General features: G+C 47.3%; 1 long non-coding RNA gene across 2 annotated transcripts in view; it reads right to left on the bottom strand.

Moving 5' to 3' along the window:
• The window catches only part of LOC118026830, a 116,130-nt gene extending 94,893 nt beyond the window's left edge, over nt 1-21,237 (bottom strand). For both annotated transcript variants that reach the window (XR_004683688.1, XR_004683687.1), the window contains exons 1-2: nt 21,193-21,237; nt 20,078-20,220 (exon numbers count right to left, since the gene is read on the bottom strand). This is a non-coding gene — a long non-coding RNA (uncharacterized LOC118026830). The remainder of the gene's footprint in view (nt 1-20,077; nt 20,221-21,192) is intronic.
• Nucleotides 21,238-24,727: the final 3,490 nt, after the last annotated feature.

The raw sequence follows: 24,727 nt of genomic DNA, 5'->3' as shown, positions 1-24,727 counted from the left end.
ACTCCACACACAATCGCAATGTGTTATCAAATGCACCTCCCACGCAAAGAAAACAACAAATGAGATATAACTCCAGTTGAGCCTGATATCACCAAAGTCTTATTAACAAATGGTCTGTGTCGCTCATCAGATAAGAGCATGGAGTCTGGAGCCACGCTGTCTCCCCCAGAGCCTGCTCTGACCTTGGATGAGGCACGGGACCTCCTGGTGCTTCAGGTTCTTCATCTATAGACCAGGGAGGATAGAACATATGTCCATAATCCCACATACACAATTCTGAAGCCCAAAAGCTCTGAGAAATTACTTTGGGTTTTTTTTTTTTTCATAACTTTTTGGCAATGCTCCTGACCTAAACTAAAATGAAGGAATTTATAGTCTCAATTTTCCCATTTATTATGAAGATTCATATATTGCTCTAGAGAAATAACATGTTTAATTATAGGGTGCTGCCAAAGATACAACATTATATGTGATACAGGCACCATAAACAGCTAATTGGGAAAAAGAAATTGTATTCCAAACCACATCTGGTCCGAGGGCTTTGGATAGAGGAGTGTGTAGCGCTTACCATGGATCAGGCACTCTTCCAAGCCATTTATACATACTAAGTTATTTATTTGTTGCTTGAATCTGCTAACATTTGCAACTGAAATCATCACCAATACTGAAACCTTCCAACCACACAAGTGACGTCCAACACTGTGGGCAGGAAAAAGCTCATGAGTTAGAGGCTTTGTGTGTCTTATTATGGTTAGAAAACACGTAACATTACATTTACCATCATAATCACTAAGTGTATAGCTCAGTGGTGTTAAACGCATTCACGTTGTTGTACGACAGATCTCCAGAACTTCATCTTGTGATCCTGAAACTCTATCCCTACTAAACACTCACTCTCCCTCCCTCCCACCTCAGCCCCTGGTAACTGTTCTCCTTTCTGTTCCTATGATTTTGACTACTTCAGATTCCTCATAGAAGTGGAATCACACAGTGTTTGTCCTTTCGTGACTGGCTTACTTCACTGAACACAGTGTCCTCGCGGTTCATCCATGTTGTAGCAGGTGTCAGGATCACCTTCTTCTATCAAGGTACATAATATTCCACCATGTGCATGGACCACATTTTGCTTATCCATTCATCTGTTGATGGACATTTTGGGCTGCTTCCACATCTTGGCTATTATGAAAATGCTGCAATGAACCTGGGCGGGTGAGTATCTCAGAGATCTTGATTTCAATTCTTTTGGATGAACACCCAGAAGTGGGACTGCTGAATCATGTGACAATTCTATTTTAAATTTTTTGATGAACCTCCATCCTGTTTTCCACAGTAACTGCGCCATTTTCCACCCCCACCAACTGTGCTCGGGGCCCCAGCTTCTCTGCATCCTTGCCAATACTTGCTGTTTTCTGTTCTTTTGACGGTGGCCATCCTGACGGGTGTGAGGTGACAGCTCACTGCAGTTTGGATGGGCATTTCCCTAATGGTGAGTGATGTTGAGCATCTTTTCACATATTTATTGGCCACTGTTGGATCTTCTTTGGAGAAACGTCTATTCTTGTCCGTTTGCCCATTTTTTAATTAGGTTATTCTTTTGTTGTTGAGTTGTACAAGTTCTGTATGTATTTTGGATATGAACTGCCCATCAGATATATGAATTCCAATTATTCTCTTCCATCCCACAGGTTGCCTTTTCACTCTGTTGACTATTTTTTTTAACACACAGAAGTTTCTAACATTTAATCTGCTCCCATTTATCTATTTTTTATTTTGTTGCCTGTCATGAGTTAGAGGGTTTCCAAAAATTTAGAAATTGACTTGGGAAGCCAGTGGCCTAGGGAGGAATTAAGAAGAGGAGAATATCAGCACCACACGGAGAGCAAGTCGGAGCCTTGAGCCCCTTGTCTATGGATGCAGTGGGTCGTGATGTTTTGCCAGCGGTGCAGAAGGCCAGCTCCACAGGCAGCGAGCTGACTGCCATCCAGATGAGAAGCCTCGGCATGGCATGAGAAGTGTATGGAGGGACAAGGGAGGCAGATGGCCACACCGGAGGGAGACTGCAGTTCAGAAGGCTCACAGCCTTTTTCACTCTAAACGACTCCCCTTAGTCACTGTTGAGGCCCAGGACAAGTACTGACTGGGCTCACGTATGAGGCTACGCAGGGAACACACGTGGTCAGGATTTAGAGGCAGGACAGGTTTCTGAAGGTCTCACGTTGACAAGATCACCAAGTAGTCCCCAGAATGTGCTCCCTACTGACATTCTTTCTGCGGTTGTGAGCTGGAAGATGGGTCCAGAGGGAGAACAGATCTGCATGAGGCAGCTCGCATATCCCACCAACTCAGACAATTGGCCCAGATACTGGAATCAATGTGTTGAAAAGAAATAGGGAAGATGCACCCCACCCCTGGCCCTGTGCAATCAGAGGAGAGGAACAGAAACAACACAGGAAAGCATATGCTCAGCTGCATTTTATTTTAAAACCTAGATCATTACCCTTACCGCAATTTCTGCAACATCAAGAAACACAGAAGGACCTAGTGTGACATCTAGATTGTCTTCTGGTTTTCAAAGCTACAAAAGGTGCTTTTCCTGGACATTCAAGGGCCAGTACTGAGCTATTACAAGGTGAGTGGAAGGAGGGGTAGGAGCGGAAACAGAAATAACAAAGATCCCCAGCACATAACAATTAAAGGAACAAGGAACTTTAATGAACAATTAATTCTAATCATGCCAGAGAACAATTAGGACATTATCCGATTTTACTGATGCTGACAGCTCATGAAGACATGAGTGTCTTCTAGGCCTTAGAAGGTGCTCAAGAATAAACGTCTGATCCTACACTGCTGGTGGGAATGCAAGCTGGTGCAGCCACTCTGGAAAACAGTATGGAGGTTCCTCAAAAAGTTGAAAATAGAGCTACCCTACGACCCAGCAATTGCACTACTGGGTATTTACCCCAAAGATACAAATGTAGTGATCCGAAGGGGTATGTGCACCCAATGTTTATAGAGCAATGTCCACAATAGCCAAACTGTGGAAAGAGCCAAGATGTCCATCGACAGATGAATGGATAAAGAAGATGTGGTATATATATACAATGGAATATTATGCAGCCATCAAAGGAATGAGATCTTGCCATTTGCAACGACGTGGATGGAACTGGAGGGTATTATGCTGAGCGAAATAAGTCAAACAGAGAAAGACATGTATCATATGACCTCACTGATATGAGGAATTCTTAATCTCAGGAAACAAACTGAGGGTTGCTGGAGTGGGGGGTGGGGTGGGAGGGATGGGGTGACTGGGTGATAGACACTGGGGAGGGTATGTGCTCTGGTAAGTGCTGTGAATTGTGCAAGACTGTTGAATCTCAGATCTGTACCTCTGAAATAAATAATGCAATATATGTTAAGAAAAAAAAGAAGAAGAAGATAGCAGGAGGGCAAGAATGAAGGGGGGGAAATCGGAGGGGTAGACAAACCATGAGAGACGATGGACTCTGAAAAACAAACTGAGGGTTCTAGAGGGGAGGGGGGTGGGAGGATGGGTTAGCCTGGTGGTGGGTATTGAGGAGGGCACGTTCTGCATGGAGCACTGGGTGTTATGCACAATGAATCATGGACCACTACATCTAAAACTAATGATGTAATGTATGGAGATTAACATACCAATTAAAAAAAAGATAAAAAAAAAAAGAATAAACGTCTGAGTTGAGTTTACTGGAAGTGAAAAACCAGCCTTACCCCTGAGACAGGGAGTGCGTACTTGGCTGGGTAGAGTGGAAAGAACAGTAAACCAAGAGCAAGTCACTGGGGCAGGAACTGGAACATGGGCCATGCAGGTGCACCATCTGACCTACAGACTGCTCTGAAATACTCTTGTCACACAGCTCTCTCAGTCGACCCCATGAAGAAACATACAAGCACACGCAGAAATGCTCAGGCACTCTTCTGTCCAATTCTTCAACTGAAACATGAATTACTTAATTCAACCCAGCTTTCACTGCAGGCTTAAATAAAATACTGGTTTCAATTACCAGCTGCATCTGTACAGGATGTACGATTATAAGACGGTGTGGCTGATGCCTGACTTCATGCCTCGGAGTTTTGACCACTTCAGAGAAAACCTTCCACAAGACCCCGCAGGTGTCCCTCTGAGGGTCAGCGGCACTTGGCCTGGCCACGGGCTTACTGCCGCCTCTCTCGTGGTGCTGAATCCGTGGCTGACATTTAGAAGCAGCCAAAAGTCACTCTGAGTTGTTTTAAGGTAAAATAATATGATTTCTGGTCAAAAACTAAACTAAAACTGATCTGGCTTAAGAGGTTTCATAAAAAATGTCTAGAGTTTTTAAAGGATTAAAGCCATTTTTTTGGCCAAGTTTTGGAAATCTGGCAGCCTCCCAAAGAGGACACTTTTAGAACTATCGTTTATTTCAATCCACAGTTCTGCTAGGCCCCGAGAAGCCCCCGTTGCCTTATGTCCTCCATGCGGGGCCCGAGGTCCACTGTTGCAGCTCTCTGTTCGGGCAGCTTCCCTCAAATGGCCCTGCACACAGGCGTCCACCACCGGCATCACCCCCCAAACAGCAAGACAGAGCTCATGTTTGCTAAGTTTCCTCTTCTCTGCTTCCAATTTCTATTTGAGCAGAAAAGGAAAATTATTTTTAAAAAATAATACCATGTCACTCACTTCCATAAGCCCCTTATGATCTTTAACCAGCACAGAATATCCCAGCTCCATCTAGTTGAGCCAAGCTGTTTTGATCTTCTGTAATTAACAGCTTCACATTTACAAGGAATGCTTACACTTGCTCACTAAACTCTACAAGCTAAGCTTCTAGGCAGTGTTTATACCTGGTGGCTAATTGCATTTATACCAGCAAGGAAGCTTTTGGTATAACCTGGCAAGACTTGCTTTAAAAAAAATTTTAAGACAAAGCTTTGAAGATGTAAGGTACAGTCTCCCCACTAAATATAACACCTGAGCACAAATAAGCTCACACCTAACATTTTGTAGTTGTTGTGTTTAAGTCTGAAAGAAGAGTCTGTGGCTAAAAGAGTAATAGTCTCTTCTTTAACATGCTTTGATTTATTGTTCTGCTGTGTTTCAGGCAAAACTCTGAGCAGAAGATGTTTATCATGGGGGAAGGAAGACAAGCAAGGGTTTACCTTGCTTGTTGTCTATTCGAGTTAGAAATATCATTATTTTCCATTAAGTGTGATGCTCTCAGCTACAGCCTGGAAGTGAATTTAGCACTTTGGGAAATCATATGTATTTTTGCAAGCAACTAAGGCACGATTTAGTCTGTTACTAATCCAAAGCAATAAAGATACCTTATGATACTTTTCAAAATTCATTAAAATGGCAAAATTCTACCCAAGCTGAAATTTGCTTTCATACATCTCACATTTATTATGGCAAGTATCTCCTCACTCCCATTCTCACCATGCAATGGCTCATATTTCCAGAGCAAGAGAGAAACAGTTCTCAACATCTAACATCTACATTCCCAGTCACAGAGCCTGATACGTAACAGGTGCTCAACAAATAACGCCTTGAATGAATTAGTGCAAGATACTGTCCTAGATACAGACACAGGCAGAGATGCTGAAGGTGCAAAGCATAAAATCAGGTCCCTGCTCTCAAAAGCCTGTGATGCAACTGGAGAAATAAGGCAGCATACATGTAAAAGTTAGTGTCATATTTTCCCTAGAATTCTTCTGTAAGCCCAGGAAGAAGAACCTAGCATATTTAAGAAAACCATGGAGCCTGACTGCAACACTAGTCTGGCCAGTGCAGAATTTAAGAGTCTGAAATGGGGAGGTGATGGAGGCCATGGAGGCCGTGGTAAAGAGTTTTATTTCATTCTAGCACAAAGCCTCGACATGGTTTAGAAGGTGAACGTAAGGCCATCTGGTATGTGTTTATGAAAAGCCACTGAGGTTGCTCGTGGAGACACAGTTGGGAGGTGGGAGAGGAAGCAGCGAGGCCTGTGAGGGAGTTACTCCATCACTCTAGGTGTCAGGTGGGGGTGAAAAGTGGCCTAGAGTAGCAAAATGGAGAAAGCCAATGGAACAGTGATCTACTTTGGAGGTGGAACTCTGGCTGGATTTTCAGACAGATTGGGTGGTCAAGAAAAGGGGGAAGAAGAAGCACCTGGGTGGCTCAGGCGGTTAAGCATCTGCCTTCAGCTCGGGTCATGATCCCAGGGTCCTGGGCTCAAGCCCCACATCAGGCTCCCTGCTCAGTGGGGAGTCTGATTCTCCCTCTGCCTCTGCCCTTCCCCCCACCCCACTCCTGATCTCTCTCTCTTGCTTGCTCTCTCTCTCAAATAAATAAAATCTTAAAAAAGGAAGGAAGGGAGGGGCGCCTGGGTGGCTCAGTTGGTTAAGCGACTGCCTTCGGCTCAGGTCATGATCCTGGAGTCCCAGGATCAAGTCCCGCATCGGGCTCCCTGCTCGGCAGGGAGTCTGCTTCTCCCTCTGACCCTCCCCCTCTCATGCTCTCTGTCTCTCATTCTCTCTCTCTCAAATAAATAAATAAAATCTTTAAAAAAAAAAAAAAAAAGGAAGGAAGGGAGAGTGAGAGAGTAGGGGAAAGGAAAAACAATTAAGAGTGTTCAGTAAATGTTTAACTTGATAACCAGTCATCTCCCCATTTGAACCCCAAACTGGTTCCCTCCAGTTCCTCCTACTTCAGAAAAATTGCATCTTACTGCAATCATGAGCTTCATCTGCACATGTCAATTTCGAGATGCTTATTTACCCAAGCAGGGATTTCACGGAGGTGGCTGGACACCTGCATCAGAATTCAGAGTAGTGATCAGGACTGAAAACATTAGCATCCAGAATTTTAAAGCAACAGAACTGGATGAAACTATGTAGAGAATTAATGCAGACAGAGATGAAGTTAGATCTCAGGATGAGGCCAGGACACTCCAACATTTATGATGCCGCAGAAGAGAAGGAAACAGCAAGGGAGACTGAGAGGAAGAGGCCAGAGAAGGAGTAGAAAACCCTCGAAACATCACAAACAAAATAAATTTCAAGGAAAGAGCAACCAGCTGGGTCGGATGCTGCTGAACTGTCACGAAAGATGAAGAACACAAGTGTCATCAACTTTGAAAAGATGGAGGCTGTTGGTGAATTTGACAAGTTTCTATGCAGTGACAGGAATACACGCCACATGGAAATGTTTGCAATGAAACAGACCCCAGACATCTGCTACTTCAGCCATTGGCAAAGAAAGCAAAGGCACAGAGAAGACAGGGCCCTTTGCCCAAGCACAGACTTGAACTTGGGGTGGCCATGAACACGCAGTCTTTGCCCCTCTTCAGTATGTGAAATGAATGCCCCAAAAGTCAAAAGCAGGGCAGGGGACTGCATCACAGGACAAAGCTCTCATGCATAACGTGCCTTCCAGTTCCGCTAGCATGCATTAGCTGTGCATAGTCTATATTAGGGGTCATTGATCCAGGGCCCATGGACCTATAAGCTTAAGAGAGACTATATGCAAAATCTTGTGCAAATACATTTTTCTAGTGAAAGGATCCCATAGCTTTTATCAAATTCTCAATAGGTCCATGTCCACCCCTCAAAAAAAGAACAACTAAGAACTTTGTTCTACACCAAAGAAACTGTACAGCTCACCAGACCAAGAGAAACCTTCTCTGAGATCAAGCTCCTAGGAGAGCATCATTTATCATCATCCAGGGCACCAGGCAACATCTGCATGCCATCAAGGAAACTCCAAATGGCCCAGGAGCCTAATAAATCACCCACCCATCACATCGAGCATTCCTCTAAGCTTAGAAAGCCTTTGATTCCAGGGAAATGTCAGTTCTGGGCACGGAGCTTCAGAGGCTGATAAATGCTGAATGATCCATCAGCTTGTGTGAGGACAGTGCAGAGCTTTAGCGGGAGGCCACACGAGCCCTGCCAGAGACTCGGAGCTCAGAGCGTGGGATGCGTCTGGCGAAAGCCCTCCTCATGCAGCTTCTGACATCAGCTCCCAGCGGGGTCAGATGTGGAAGCTGGCTCATAAGGGACACCTGGCATTCTGAGAGGTCGAAGCCATCTCAAGGGCTTCACCCCACTTTGAATACAGGCATCGGCTGCTAGAATGTTCAGCAGTGATGCCGAACCTTCTTCTTCCAAGAATATAAAGGGATTTTAGAGCATGTGTGCTCTTGAACGTACCGGAGGTGGAGCATGAATTGGCTGTGCATGCCCCCAGACTAGTACATTCCTTGCAGGACAGCACGAGTTGGCTGCTCTAAAATTCCAGCCTCGCCTAAACTGCAGGTTTAACTCCTCAGCTGCCACCACCATATCTGGTCACTCTAGAGCCACAACTGAAGCCTAATTAAGAATCTGACATTTAACCACTGGTGGAAATATGGCTGTCTATACTCTGAAATCCCCTTCCTTGGGAGTATTCAAGCCTGCACAGGAAACACAAAGATGTCTCATCTTCAGTGCCTGGGGGCGCAGCAGGGCTCAAGGTGGGAATGATGTCTCCCACATTTTTCAATCACTGGATTTCAGGACAACAGATATTTATTCTGTTACTTCTCTCTTTAGTTTTAAATCCCTGGCATCCAGCACAGTGCCTGGCATATGGAAGCAGCATTTTTTTTTTATCAATAAAAGAATTGTTGAGAAGCTAGATGGACACTGCATCCTTCAGGGTCCAGTCAGAAAACAGAAACCAGGGTAGAATTTCAAACAAACGGAATTGATACAGAAAACTGACACAGGTATTGGAAGAACTGAGATGCCCAAAGGGGGCGCTGAGGCCACCGGGATATGAGCAGCAGGTGCCATCCCCACTCCCAGGGGTAAGGTGGGCGTCCCAGGAGCAGAGTGAGCCACGGGGCTGGGGGCGGGGCCGGGGTTGGGACTGCAGTGGGAGGGGCTGCCCCACAAGAGCAGGAGCAAGAGGAGGAGACCGGAGACAGAAAGTGGGTGTGAACTCCCTGCCCTCTCCTCTCCCTCCGCCCTCCCAGCCTGCGCCCCAGCACCTGTGTGGCAGGGAGCAGGGAAAGGTAACCCGCCATAACCAGGGCAGAGAAGGGCAGGGCGCTGAACCTGCAAGTGAGGCACACAAGGGCTCTGAAGACATGAGGAGCCCAGCGGTGAGTGTCCCGCCTCTGGGAATTCACAGGATACGCCTCTTTTGAAGGATGCTGTGTGTCTGTGTAAGTGCCAAAGGATGGTACAAACAAGGAGCTCTCAGGAGATTCAGAAGGAGCAGTAATACAGTTGCTCCCCAGAGGAAAGGCCCAGGATGTTCACTGCTGCCTCCCAGGACACAGAGGGCGTTCCTCCAAATTACAGTGGACTGTACTGCTAGTGTAGAAGAGAATGGTCTGAAAGGATGTCCACAGAGGACGCGGCATGAGTTCTTGTCCTGGAAAGATGACAAGAATTAAGCGGAAGAGGAGGACGCGGACATTCTAGAATGCAGAGGCTGAAATGAAGAGCAGAGACAGAAGCTGCACCGGAGCATGTCCCCACCAAACACCGGTGCATCGACACTAATGATTCCGGGGGTCTCCACGGCAAGACTTATGTTAAATCTCTGAAGGTAGAAATGGTTCTACCTCACTGTCTTCTCCTGAGCCTCCCAGCTGCAAAACCGTCAATCAAGTGTTGGTTTCCTGTCCTGTCATCTCCCTCAGGATCCGCATCTCACCCACCCCGTCACCTCTTCAGTCCAAGAAGGTGGACTGTCTACGTGTTTTTATCTCCTCCTTTCTACATCCTCAAAATGAAAGAGCTAGGGACACCTGGGTGGCTCAGTCGGTTAAGCCTCTGCCTTCGGCTCAGGTCATGATCCCAGGGTCCTGGGATCGAGTCCCACATCGGGCTCCTTGCTCAGCAAGGAGCCTGCTTCTCCCTCTGCCTGCCTCTGTCTCTCTCTCTCTCTCTGATAAATAAATAAAATCTTAAAAAAAAAAAAATGAAAGAGCTATAAAATAAGAACCACCTAGAGGTCACTGGGAAGCAGGAATGGTGCCAGCATGGGAAAACGTCTTTGAGAAACTTCTGGATAGAGCAAAGACAACAGGTGGGTATGGGATTCAAGTGCAAACAGCACGGCCCGGACAATGTCAGCTGGAGGGGTGTGGGAAGCGGGTGAGTGGCTCCCCCCAACTTTGTGCCTCAGCTCACACAGAAGACACTTCCATTTCCCCCATGTTCACCAATGAGAGCTCACTTCAGTCTTTTTTTCCCCTTTCCAAGGGAGGACGATGCAGTAATGTGACTGGCCAGGACCTGACACTCCCATTTTATTGGGTCTCAGAGGCAGGAATAGGACAGGCACTTCCCGCAGCCTGGGGTCACAGAAGATGCCCCTGCTGGCCTCCCTCCGTGTGCCCTTCCCCGCCCACATGCACCAGCCAACTGGAGGGGTCCTCTCTCCCTTCCAGCTTCTCTGCTCACAACAGCCGCGAGAGTCATCAAATCCAAATCCAACGTGGGCTCCCCAGCGTGGGGCTTCAGTTTCAGGGAGGTCCCACCTACCCTCAGGGCTAGACCTCATTTTTCAATCCAGATTCTTCCTAACTTTTCAATGGAGGTATTATTATTCAGAAAAGTACACATTTTGAAACCATTTTAACCAGCCTCTTGGGGCTTACTGGACACTCTAGTCAATTTAGATGAAGTAGGTAGGTGTCTGTTCTCTTTGTTCTACCAGCTTTTTCTCTGTACATGTGTCTCAACGGCTAAGAGCCAGGAGGGGTGAAGGGGAGTGGGGGACCCTGGAGAGCTCAGCAGGAGGACCTGCATCCCTTCCCCCACCAGCTCCTTGAAGGGAGGCTTCCTATTTATTGGTGCACCTTCCCCACCAGAGTGAGGTTTACTCTGGGGAAATGGAGCTCTGACTTTTACAGCTCCTGAGATCATTCACACCAGATTAATCTGGATACATAATAAAAAAAATTAACAGGCAACAAAGAATCGCCAGATATTAGCATAAAACAAACAGCCATAAAGGGAGGGCCAATTTTACAATATGCCCCATCACCAAGACACTTTACCGACATAATGAGTATGTACCTCTGTTAACCTGGAGGAGTGCCTGCTGCAGCCCCAGGGCAGGGGCGGCGAGCGGTTTCTCCGCTCTGTGTGGTGCCTTACAGTTACAGGCCGGGCCAGCGCCCCGAGATCACGACCGGAGCCAGACGCTTAACCAGCTGAGCCATCGAGCTTCACCAGCCCCCCCAAAAGGCTTTTTATAAGGCCCTTGGAATTTTAGTTACTAATGATTTTTTTCTTTTATTAGTGTTAATTTAGAAGTCCATTCTTCAGCTTTGCATTAAAGGTAATGATGACATTCATGGAACTGAACTGCCGGCTCCAGCCCCGCATCCAGCCCCGCATCCAGCCCTGCCTCCAACGCCCTGCTCAGCGGGGAGCCTGCTTCTCCCTCTGCCCCCCGCCCCCCACACACACCCCGGCTCCTGTGCGCTCCCTCTCTCAAATAAATAAAATCTTTAAAAACAAAACCCTTCCAGGGTAACTGGAGAGAACGCATGCTGAAGGTCCTAGGAAGGTAGCTGTGGATTTTGCGTAGTACACCACCTTCCCTGTTGATATTTGTCTCTCCTTAAGCTTCCTGCATTGGTGGTTATCTTTCTCTCTCTCTCTCTCTCCTAGTAATTTAGAAGTTTCATATCTTATTTTCATTGACTAGTGGTTGTCCAAAATTTAAGCGGAAGACCTAAAAATATGCTCACTGGAATAACTCAGAACATATTAGTAATCGTAACAGGTTAATTTCACCATTAAAAAGCATATTCTGACAGGTGAAGTGCATGCTGTTTGCAAGAGACTCACCCCAAGCCAAACGACCCAGGAAACACTAGCAAATGAAGGAATGGGTGGGACGCAGGAAGAAATGCCCAGGGGCAGCAAGACCAGCATGAGAAATCAAGGCAAACGTTCATAAATGGAGCAAACAAGTAATCTCATCTTGGTTAAAGAGAATTCACAAAGAAAATACAACAGTCACATATCCTCAGGCACAAAATAAAGTATCAAATACCTATAGGAAAAGATACATAAATTCAAGGAAAAATTGGGAAAATCAGAAACACATTTCTCAGAAATAGATTAAATAGAAAAAAATGAGATCTAAGAATTTGAATAACACAACAACCTTAGTAAAATATTTAATAACTACATATAAAATTTTTACACCCCAAACCAGAATGTATATTTTTAGAGTACTCAAGGAATATTTAACAAAAATTTTATTAGTTAATAAACATAAGCTCTATATGTTCTCTGTAAGACAGAGATCATTCAGAACATATTTTCTGACCATTGCTCAATAAAACCAGAAAAGGACAACAAGAGGAGAGTCCAAATAAATCCAACCACTTAGAAAGCATAAAACTTTCAAATAGAACCTTGAGGCAAAGGAAGAAATCAAAGTAAAAATTGCAAATCATGGGTTAAAAAAACAACACTGACAAGAACCAAGAACCTCACAGGCCACGACCAAGGCCACAGCTGCACGTTGGCCACATGTGTATGCCAGTCTAGGATGTGCCCGCCCGTCGCACCTGCTGACCCCTCCTATGGGTCCTCCCCACCTGACTGTAGGAGCTACTGGGAAGCAGGGAAATCAGCCTCTCATCTCAGGTACTGTGTGTGGGCTGTGGTGTGTCACTCCCGTTCCGACTTGTGTTTGTGGTGTCCTGGCACACAAAGATCTCACATTTTTATGTGGGCACGACGGCCAGTCTTTCTTCTACGCGTTCGTGTTTCTAGTCTTACTCAAGCACATATGTCTCTTTACTTTAAGATATAAACCACTATCCTAAAATTTTATTTTAAGGTTATTGATGTTTCTATCCTGAACACATTTGAAATTTATTTTTGAGTATGATTGGTGTTGGAGGGCGAGGTTCTTCTGATAAGAGGCCAGTTGTCTAAGACTGATCCCAAGTGGGGTTCTTTCCCCACTCGATTTGAATGCAACCTTTACCACGTATCGCCCACTGGCTCCCTCTGCCACTTTTAAGGATTCCTGTGATGACATGGGGTCCACCTGCATAATCCGGACCCTCTCTCTATTTTCAGGCCAGCTGGTTAGCACCCTTAAGACCATCTGTCCCCCCTTAATTCACCTCATTGTGTAATGTAACATAATCATGAGGTTCCCTGGATGAGGACATGAACATTTATCTTGCCAACCATGGAGTTAGGGATGGATCTCTCACCTCCCTCTCTGAAACCAGAAGTTAGGGCCAGTCTGGCCCTGATGACATGAGATCATGCGGGGACCCTGCCTGATCCCATGAGCTGGGAGCCATGGACACAAAAGGGCCTGTGACAAGGGGAGGGCCCTGCCCTGGTGATCACAGCTCAGCAAGGCCAGCAGGGAGCTGTGTGGCCACGCTTTATCAGAGTCACTCCTTTCCCTCACAGGGGCACAGGAGAGGGAAACAGTGGACGGTCCCCCTCCCTGAGGAGGACATGTACACCCACCACCTGCCCCTCATACTCAGTCCCCTTGCTTTTGCTTCCCCAACTTGCTCTACATTTTAGGGAGATCCGTCTCTCAGCCAACTTTCTGGAGATTTTGGCCAATGAGAGGCACCCATGGAAGGTGAAGTACGAGGGAGGAGGCAGTCATGCCTCCCTCACTCTGCCTCAGGCCATGTCACCATCTCCTTGACTGTCGCCCTCCCCAGAAGCTTCTAGAACCTGCCAGCTGGCCCAGCTGCTGCTTCTGGCAACACTCCTTCCTCCAGGTGTCCCCCAGACAAGATGGGACACAAGGGTGACTTTGTGTTACTGTCAATCTTCCTGTGCCCCTCATCTCTCCATTGCCCACCATCCTCATCGACTTTTCTGGTCTTTTGCCATCTGTGTAACCAGTGCCCTGGGCTGAACTCCCCCTGTCCAAAGGCCTAGCATGGTTTCCGTTTTCTGACTGGATGTGGACTATTACACAGCAGTAAATCCCCTCATGAAAACATGAGTATAAGGGAATGGGGCCCTAAGAGCCCAAAGAGCTGTCATTTAGTCAAAAGTAAGCAGGAATCAACAGAGAACTTAAGTAGCAGACTGTAAGAGATTATTAAAGGAAAAAAGCATCAAGACACAGTGAGGTCTGAATTCTCAGGATAGAAAATACTGCTCCCATTCTCTCACTAGTTTCCAATGGACTGATTCACTTGAGCAACGCAGCTTTGTTCAGAAGCAGAATTCACATGTCACGAAATAGCTATAAATGCAGTCACCTAACTTTGGCAGTTACACAAACAGCCTCGGGAGGCAGTTCCAAAATGAGAAGTTGTGTGTCCCATTTCCAAAAATCCAGAAGCTCTCCAAATCTGCACTTTGGGACCCTGAGCGACTCTGACTCAGGTAGTTCATGGACTATGTGGTGAGAAACTCTGGATAAATCAATGACCTCCATTACTTTAACATTCATGGCCTCAGTTTCCCCATCTGCCATATATGAATAATACGACCTCAAAGAGATGTTGTCAAGATTAACTAAGGCATTACAAAGCAACTGGCAAGTCTGGCAGAGAGAAAAGGGTTTGCATGTCAGTTAATTTTTGCTGACTGGGTGTTCAGGACAAACCTCTTTGATTTTTTTTAGTTTCGCAACATATGCTTATGTTTTGAGGTGTCAGCATTGGTGACTCGGATCTAGACTCAGTACCTGTCCCAAATTCCTTTCGTTGATATGGAATAGAAAGCTAATCCAAGACTAACATCAGTCTAAGCCAGGAAGTGTCGATTTGAAGTAGAATTTAAAAAGCTATCTGAATGATAAGAGGTACTCATTTAATTTTTTTTAAAGATTTTCTTTCTTTCTTTCTTTATTAGAGAGTGAGCGAGAGAGAAACAGCATGAGAGGGGAGAGGGTCAGAGGGAGAAGCAGGCTCCCCGCTGAGCCGGGAGCCCGATGCGGGACTCGATCCCGGGACTCCAGGATCATGACCTGAGCCGAAGGCAGTCGCTTAACCAACTGAGCCACCCAGGCACCCCGGTACTCATTTAATTTTTAAAAATGTTTCTCAACTTTGCAATTTGGTACAATAAACTAAATGAAAAGGAAATGACCAAGACCTCAGTTAGAATATTTAATTAAGACCAGTTGAATTATTTATGTTAAGGGAGTCAGCTCATAAGAATGTTTTAGAAGCTACTTCTTAGAAATTTAGTTATAAAATGTTAAAAGCTCTGTTACAACTCTTCAAAATCTCAGCTTCTTCATCTCCTGCCTTCATGCCCCATCCTCAGAGATTAGCCAATTAAGAACCAGCCAATATACACAAACACAGAGACCCCTTGATAATGCAATATCCATGGTTACTTAATCATCATTAAAATGGTTTTAAAGAAAGTTAACATGCTAATAGCATCAGTGGTAACAAGCCCCATTTATTTTTCACATTATGTGAATAATTAGTGGGCAGAGCTCTCTGTCTGAATGGGGCTTTATTGTCTCCGTGGGTGAATATCCTGCAAATTCAATCCCCAGCTTTGTCACACCTTTCTGCAGAGTACTGGGGAGTGGGGGGCGGGCGGGCAGGCGGGTGCTGAGTACCAACTGCAAATGAGGGTGGAGATACAAGGAGGAGGGAAGAGAATTTGGAGGGGATCAGAGAGAAGCAAAACAGAAATCAATAGGCTTTGACTGGAATCTATGAATTTGAGTATCTTTTATACCCAGGAAATGTTTCCAGTGGAAAAGAAAGAAATTTAATAGATCAGTGTCTGAGAGGAGGTTGCATTCAAAGGCATCAGGAAAGTCTTGGGTTGGCCAACACACCACCAGTTTGGAAATAAAGGGTTTAGCAGCTGTGGAGATGCACAGCTATCATGAGCTGGGGAGAGGAGTTCCAGTAAGGAAGCATCTGAGGGTGTTCCAGGTCCAGCTTAGGTTTCCACGATGCCCACCAGGAAGAGGGGGCCCCAGACAGAGCCGACTGCATGCACACCAGCACCCTCACAGGGCCCCAGGAGCAAGCTGCTTTGATGAGCGCAGCAGTGAGGATGTGGGAATAAGCCAAAGAAGAGCTTCCTTCCCTTTGCCCTCCCGTGGGCTGGAAAGTGGCTCAATGGACAATCGCCAACTCCGAAACCACAAGTCTAGAATTCCAAAGCCAACGCCAACAGAGAGAATGTGGGTTCCAATAAGAAACGTAAGGCAAATGCTCCCATGAGCTGGGGCGAGTCCGTGAAGCCAGGAAACTCCAAGCCACAAACACATCGAACCCACCGGCCCACCATCTGCCTGAGCAGCTGGACCGGCGGAGCCAGCACACTGAGGCAGGAGCTACCAAACCTAAGTCCCTTCTCAGTACCTCACGGAAAACTTTAAGGGAGCTAAAGAGAACGGATGTGAGGCACCTGGGTAGCTATTTTCCAGAAACTCTGTAACAATAGGCCAACGTTCAACACAGTAGACAGCTAATGTCTGACATGTAGTAATAACCACACCACCGAAATACACATTTAGTTCTCCAACCATTATTACTGAGGTAATCCCAAGGATATGGTGAAGTTACTAAAAGCTATCACACAACTGAGAGTTTTCTGGAAATTCATTTATTGGGTAATCTGTAGGTACAGCATGTAAATTCTGTGGCAACAATAACTTAGTGACCTAGAAGGATCTCCGGTAAGGAGGGAGGTCCTGCAGAACACAGACACCAGGGAGAGGAAGCTGCAAATTCCCTTCAGTCCAACTACTGATATGGTAAAGTGCTAACCAGGAACACTCCTCTTATACCCAAATGTACACACGCATACAGATACACAAGTATCCTTGCCAAGAGATTTCAGGAGCAACATTATACTTGAGAATCTTCCAAATGATCTCTCAAACACCAAAATCTGAAAACACAGCCAGCTTCTCTGTAGAGACAATTGGTATTTTCTATTCCATATGCCTAAGTTTAAATTAATGTCATGATTATAACCTGTATGATGGGAAGAACTAACATTTGTTGAGCATTTCCAGTGCTCTAGGCACTACAAAATGTTCTTTATATATAATAATGAATCCTAACAAGAACCTCTGAAATAAAGCAATTGTTATAATCCCTACTATATCAACAGGCAATCAAAAGTCATAGATTCAAAGTGCATCACCCAGGCTCACCCAGCTAGCAGAGACAGAACAGGACTTGAACCCTCTGGTCCTCTTAGGTCCAGCCCAGTGTTCTTGCTGTATATTTTTTCAAATTTTTTTTCCATAAAATTTTTCTTGGTAAACATTTTGGCCTCCATTGGACCTTAGAGCATATCTATATCTATATTTTACTTTCTATTTTGAAGAGTTGAAGATTCAGAGGAAGAAATGGACAGGGGGGTCCCATGTACCCTTCACCCCATCTCCCCCAATGGTGACATCTTGTGTAACTAAATATACACTACAGTATCACAGCCAGGAAACCAGCATTATCACAATCCATTGAGTTCATTCAGACTTCACCAGTTACACATGCACTCAGCCCGGTGTGTTTGTGGCTCTAGGACATTTTACCACATGGGTAGCTTTGTGTATCCACCACCACAGTCAATATTTTTAACTGCGTCACACAAGGTTCCCTCCTCGTGATACCCTTTATTGCCCCACTTGCTCTGTCCCCCTCATCCCTAACCCTCGACAACCACAGACCGGCTTTCCATTTCTGTAATCATGTTATTCCAATCATTTGGGGCTACTATAAATAGAGCTGCTGTGAACATTTGTGTGCAAATGTCTGTGTGAAAATAAGTTTTCATTTCTCTGGCATAAATGCCCAAGAGTGTAATTGCTAGGTTGTATGGAAAGTCCATTTTTTGTTTCAAGAGGAGCTGCCAAATTACTTTTCAGAGAAGCTGTACTAGCTGACATTCCCACCAGGGGTGTATGAGAGCTCCAGTTTCCCTGCATTCTTTGTCCAGGGTTTGGTGTGATCACAACTTTTTATTTTATCCATTTTAACAGATCTATAGCAATCTCTCGTCGTGGTTTGAACTGCATTCCTGGCTGGCTAACGAAGCCGAATATCTCTTCACGCTCATGTCGACTTTGTAGATATCCTCTCTGATGAAATGTCAGTTCTTGTTTTTGTCCGTTTTATAATAGGGTCATTTGTGAATTTTGAGGGTTCCCAAATTCTAAATGCAAGCCCTTTATTGAACATGTGATTGGCCCGTAAACATTCTCTAATATTTTGAGTTGGAGAGGGCCTAAAACATAAAATCCAGCGCAGGCTGCAGTCAGTGGATTAAGGGGATTTTCAAGAACTCCAACCGTTACCCTGTGCTTTATTAAAGCAGCAGCAGGAAGCCAGGACCCCGCTTTCACAGAAAAGAAGCTAGAGACGGATGCAAGACCAGGAGTATTGTAGGGTGGAAGTGTGAGCCGTGGACAGGACACACAAGAAGGGTCTGCCGGGCAGGTCCCCTGCAGAGGCTCCTGACAGTCCTTCTAGGGCCCAACCCTCATCGCCGCAGCTCAGGCGCCACCTTGTGGGCTCTGCAATCTCAGCAGGGCCCTGGAAGCGCAGGTTCCTGTTTGGACAACTTACATAGTCTCACCCCGGCGTCTCTAGAGGAATTAGCGACACATGGTATTTACTCCCACTTGCTGTGACATTCTTCACAGATGGCCACTTCCAGGAGGAAACCCGGTCTAAGTGGCACTCACTGCCTTATCCTTTGGGGCTGGCAAAACACCAGAAGGATGAAGGCTGGTTGACACACCCCTGACGCATGGGAGTCTCAGGCTAACACTTCACCAACAAGCCTTCCAGGTCTCCTCGCGGGCTGCCCAGCTCACCCGACACAGGTGGGTGTTACCTGCCTCGAGAAGGTGCCGCAGCAGCCTTTCTTGGACTCTGCTTACCAGGATGGACCGAGAGGGCATTTCCCTGGTGTGTGCTACCCTAGCATGAGCCAGGGAAGGCAGATCTCAGCCCTGTCCCGTGTTAGACAGTCGAGAACATCAGAACCCAGAGACGACTAAGGAAAGGGGGGGGCTGCATTTTTTTATTCTGAATAAAAAATAAAGACATGTTTAAGCCACTTGAAATAAGGACCGTTATCACATTCAGGTCATCGAGCCCTGGATTCTTTCTTACTTTGCAGCCCAAGAACATAAGCAACGTAAGTGTGGTGGGAAGAGGGCATGGGGTGGAGGGGAGAGCACGCGCCCATCCCCACAAGGCCCCCTGCCTGAGATCTCTCAGATCACAAGTCACAAAACACCAAGACTGACGAGAACAAGATACTTATGCCAACTACACTGTAGTAATAAAAACTGTAAAAACACGGAAATCTCCCTCTGTTCAAAGGCTGGATGATGTTATTGTATCATCATCCCAAGGAGACAACTATCGCATGATTCCACTTCATGAGGTACCCAAGATCATCGAACACATGGAAACAAGACGAGACGGTGGTTGCCAGGGCTGCGGGAGGGGAGCATGAAGCTGTTGCTGCTGAGTGCAGGCAGAGTGGCAAGAAGGAGCTCCAGAGCTCAGCTGCACCTGCGCCTGCCCGTCACAATGCTGCCCTGTGCACATGACCTCTGTGAAGAGGGGCTCTCATGTTAATCGTTCTGACCACAATTAAAAAAGTAAAATAAAAAAAATAAAACAAGCAAACTAAACTGTTGAAGCAGTTGGAAGTATTGTCTTTTTTTTAGAGACTTTATTTGAGAAAGCATGGAGGGGGGAGGGGTGGAGGGAGAAGCAGACTCCCCACGGAGCAGTGAGCCCAATGCAGGGCTCCATCCAGAGCCCTGAGATCATGACCTGAGCCAAAGGCAGACACTTAACCCCATGAGTCACCCAGGCGCCCTTCATTTGGAAGCTTTCTTAAAGTACAGCTAATTCATTGAGATGTCACACATCACCTAGAGTTGAATCACCAGAGTTCATCTATCTGATATGAAAAAATGAATTACATTTTCAATCTTGCAATGGGGAGGAAGCACTGAGAAACTCACTACCATGTTGCATGGGTGGAAAGAAGTCCAGAGACCTGCCAGAAGACACGCTAGTTAGGCTGAACCAGGATTAGAATCTAAGTTACTTACCTGGCTCCTCACGACATCGGCATCCTAAATACCGGGCATGTCCCAATGCCTTGTTTCCATGAGCTCTTCAGGCCAGAGGTCAAGGGTTTTTAATGGGCAATGAAACCAGCATTGTCCCTTCCCCAGCCTTGGCACGTTAAAAGCTGAAATCATAAAAGCAGAAACCTCAGCAGATAAGAAGGTGCTCACATGTTTTTATGTAAGGACTTCAAAAACCCAACCTGGCTACTGACTCCCCTGCTCCCCCAGGGCCAGAAAGAGAAGCCGTGAGAGGCATTCCCCCCGTTGGGTCTTCCCTTCCCTGAGGCCATGGAGGAGAGCTACCTGTGAATGTGGCAGGTCGCCTACTTCCCACCGTTGCTGGAGGCTGAAACAGCTGAGGGCTCTGAACGGCTCAGAGAGGGATCCCGGGGAGGAAGGAAAGAATGGCGCGCCCGGAGGGTGGAGGTGCGAGATCGGGGGCTTAGAGGGGAGCGCAGCTTCACCAGGGGGCCGGTGCCACTGGCGGACCAGCCGGACCAGCCAGAGCCCCGGCTCCCAGGCCTGCGGTGGGGGAGAAGAGGCGGGAAGGGAAAAGCACTGCGGGGTGACCGCTGAAATCCAGCCGGCCCGCTTGCCCACAGCTCGGTTCAGGGAGGAAATCAGAGCTCCACCTTCGGGCGACTTGCCTGCGGCCCAGGAAGTAACACCTGACAGTCCCATTTTAGATCTTGGCAAGCTCTGCCAAGCTGGCAGGCATGGACGTCACTGCTTCGGGACTGCCCTTTGTAACCCCTTCGAGGCAGCAGGCCGAGTCCCGGGAGGCCCTGCACGGCAGCGGGCCGCGCGGCGCACAGAGCGAGGGCCGAGCGCGCACGTGCACCTCCCGGCGCCGAGGGCTTGCGGCCGCGTGTCCTCACGCCGTCTCAACAACCAGACCCTACTCCGCACTGGGGACGCCCGCGCCAATGGAGGCCCCAGCCGCCGAGCCGGCGTTCGCCGAACCTCCGCAGTGCGACGCAGTAACACGTCCTGAGGCCGCGGCCAAAACGAATGCTTTGATGAGCGATGCCCTAGGAACAAGCCTCCTTCCATCCTCGTCACTTCCGCCTTCCACCCGCGGATTCCCAGCTCACCTGGTAAGGCGGAGTCTGGAGGGCTCCGGAGACGCCGGCCCGCAGGCCCGGAAGTGGCGCCTACAACGCCCACTCGCATCTTATTGGCTACACTTGATCGCGTGACCGGACCTCACTGCAGGGGGTGCTGGGAGTTGTAGTCAAATTGCCCAGGAAGAAGGGGGAGTACAGGGGGTGTCAGCATTGACATGATTTTCCCTAATAACAACTTTTTCTGAGACCACTAAGTACTTCCATGAAGCTCTTCTGAGGCCTGCCTGCGGTGCTCTATGAAATGCTTAGTTTTATTTTTTTAATTTCTTTTAAATTAATTCTGGTTAACATACAGTGTTATGTTAGTTTCAGATGTATAATAGAGTGATTCAATGATTTCATATATTATCCGGTGCTCATCATGACAAGTGCACTGGGGGGGGGGGGAAGGGAGCGAGGGTTTGGGTTAAAGAGGCAATGGGGATTAAGGAAATGCTTAATTTTAGCGATTGGAGATACCCACCAGTAAACACACCGTTTTAATTGTATAGTGCTTTAGAAGTTTTGAAATGATTTCTCAAACATTCTTTCATTAGATCTTCTTGTCACTTCTAGCAGTGTCTACAAACTTCGTTCAGACAAGAATTATTGACTGCCCATTTTCCCAGGCTCTGGTCTGGGCAGGAGGGATGCTTACCAGACCAAAGATGCCCTACCTGCATCATGCCGGCATCCTTGAAGGACAGCAGCTTGTATTCACAAGTAAAACGCAAATCAATGTGCAAGATATTTTCAGATGCTGCTACGACCCCCAAAGAACAAAAACAGGGCAGGGAGATGGAGAGGAGGCTGCACGGGGACAGGTGTTTAAAATGTACCTGGGACTTGTGTTAATCGGGTGTGGTAAGATGACAGACAGGCTGTTTATTATTCACAGCTCCCAAGAGAAGAGGGCCTGCTGTGCCCACCAAGGCCCCATGGGGAAGCACCAGGGCGGAGACAGGAGCAGTCAGGGGAGAGCATGGCAGGAGGCTTTTTCGTGGGTTTCACAGGAAGGAATGGGTGAGGCAGGGTAGACACGCTGAACAAGTGTAGGACTGGGTGGTATGACTAATTCTGGGCTATAGGGGTCCCCAGTCATCCAGCACCTAGCCCTGGGGGTGTAGGACAGCGGGAATGTGGGTTTACAACGTGACAGATAAGGAAGTGGTTAGGGGTGTGGGCCCGGTTTGTGCTCACAAGCAAGTTGTTTACTTTCTCTAGGAATTAGTTAACCCTGGGAGGGCAGTCTCTCCAGGATTAGCAAGGCCCCAAGATATCAAAGCGTCATGAAGTACAGAAATAAGAAACATGATTCATATAATGGGACACTAGGTACCTTCACTTGGAGTGGAGGCTCAGCGAAGTCCTCCCTGTTGATACTGCAGAGGAAATTAGAATGCCAAAGAGGTGCCCGCCAACCACACAAAGATGGGGAGGGGGCACACCAGGCAGAGGCAGGAACAAGGTCAGCCCCATCTCAGTGTGCCTGGAGCAGTGAGTGTGGACAGGGGCAGCAGGGGATGGAGACATACAGGCAGGGCTCTGGAGGCCATGGCCACTGGATTTTATTCTGACTGCAAGAGGAAGGCATTAGAGGGTTGTACAGGGAGCAGTGTGGTCTGATTTGCATTTTTAAAAGGTCACTCTTACGGCGGGAGGAGAATGGATTGAATGTGGGCACTCCTGGGAAGCAGCAAGATTGGGTAGGAGGCAGTGTGCTACAGCTTCACTTGGGAAGTGAGACAAAGAGCCATCCCTGCTTTGTTATCTAATGCTGACACCTCGTCCTACCTACACTTTATGTGACTTAGCTCCAACATGGCCTTCAGCAAAGACATTATTCATTTATCACTTTTCCACATAAATCTAAACATTTCCAGTTCTCAAAGTGACCCTCACTTTTCTTGCCCATCTGCTATTGCTAACAGAAAGGACCCCAGGAAATTCAGTCATTTAGCTAAAAACTACCTATGCATTGTCCAGTATATGTGCCCAAGTTTGGTAAATATGAAAAATGTAAGTAAAGTATAGTTTAACCTTGGCCAGACCAGACTAGGAGATCATCGGGTCGCCATCCGGTGCTCTGTGCTCAGCTTGTGAACACGGTAGTAATCCTCCATAATTCACTCTAGGGTAGTCGGTAGGTGCCCTCCAAAGCACAAGGAAGGACAGTCTACAGGACTGCTTGTCATGTGCCTGGGAGAACTGAGGGTCAGTTTGTTGGTTGGTCAGGAGAAGCAAGTTTCCTGCCCACAAAATCCACTGCCATTGTGGTGGGCAGCGGGGCTGGAGAGCCAAGGGGCAGAGGGAGAGCATCCTGGTCTGACCTTGCCGTCTGTGGACTACCCTCATCATTGCCCATGCTCTGGCCCAGCCCTGCATGCTCAGCGCCCAGGCAGACGCCCGTCTCCCCGGCCAGTGCCTCTCGGAAGCCCGGGCTCTCAGACCAGCAGTTTGCAGCACTTAACCTCCTCTGCTGTCTGACCCCTCGGGGCCTGGGAAATGTCTGTGGGTTCAGAATAAAACACGTGAACAGTTCCCAGACAGACAAAGCCTCCAATCCAAATCAATGAGGTGGTCATCATTGGAAAAGACCAGAGCTCGGGGGGGGGGGGGGGGGGAGGGTGTGCCCCTTAACAGCTGGAGTCAACAAATGGGTTTCGAACCACAGTGACCCCAGGTCAGGACACCGGTTGAGGGGACTGCTTCTGTCACAGAAGACAGGCAGCACTAATGGGACACGCTCCCCCCCCCCCCATGATGGCATCTTATGACCACAGGCTTTGTGCTCTTCAGGCTTGTCCTGCCGATTCTCCCCCAAAGGCCTTGAGAGGAAGCCTACAGCCAGTAGTCATGGTCCCTAAAAGCTACACAGAAACCCTCTTTAATAAATCTGCTGCTGGCACTGGGGGTGTCCTGTGCTTAAAAGACACAGAGGAGGAGGAGAGTAGAGCCACCATGCCTCCCGCTCGGTGGCGGGCGGGCTGTGTACTTGAATGCACTGCACTCGCTCTTGACCTGCTTCAAATCAAGCCCAGCAACCGCCCCACAGGTGCTGATTCGGACTCAGGGGAAGCAGATAGAAACTCTCAGAGAGGTAGCCCCGGGGGGGCCAGCAACGCAAAGGAGCTTGGCAAGAATTTGTTGCAGAGCTAGTCATTCTCTGCCTCCCTATTTCCTGGAGGTTTCACAGAGCCATTTGATCGAACTTTTGCCCAGCTTCTGCTCTGCATTTGCACATTTCTCACAAACCAGCAAAAATTACTATTCATTGAGAAGCCATTACATGTTAGGCATCATTTCTGGTCTTTCTACATTCTTTGATCCCTCGAACAACCCCGTGATGTGGGTACTCTTTCTATTTCCCGTGGAAACACACACACCGACATTTAAGTAAGTTATTGAGGGCCCACAGCTGGTGTGGTGGGACAAGACTCCACCTCAGATCCGTCTCTAAACCTCATATTCTATCCATTGTGTGACATTCCCCTAACTACCCACCCCACCCCACTGCTGACCT

Source organism: Mirounga leonina, unplaced genomic scaffold (genome assembly GCF_011800145.1).
Source record: "Mirounga leonina isolate KUSES-001 unplaced genomic scaffold, KU_Mleo_1.0 Mir_321, whole genome shotgun sequence".
Lineage (NCBI taxonomy): Eukaryota > Metazoa > Chordata > Mammalia > Carnivora > Phocidae > Mirounga > Mirounga leonina.
This window is presented reverse-complemented; position numbering and strand designations above follow the sequence as displayed.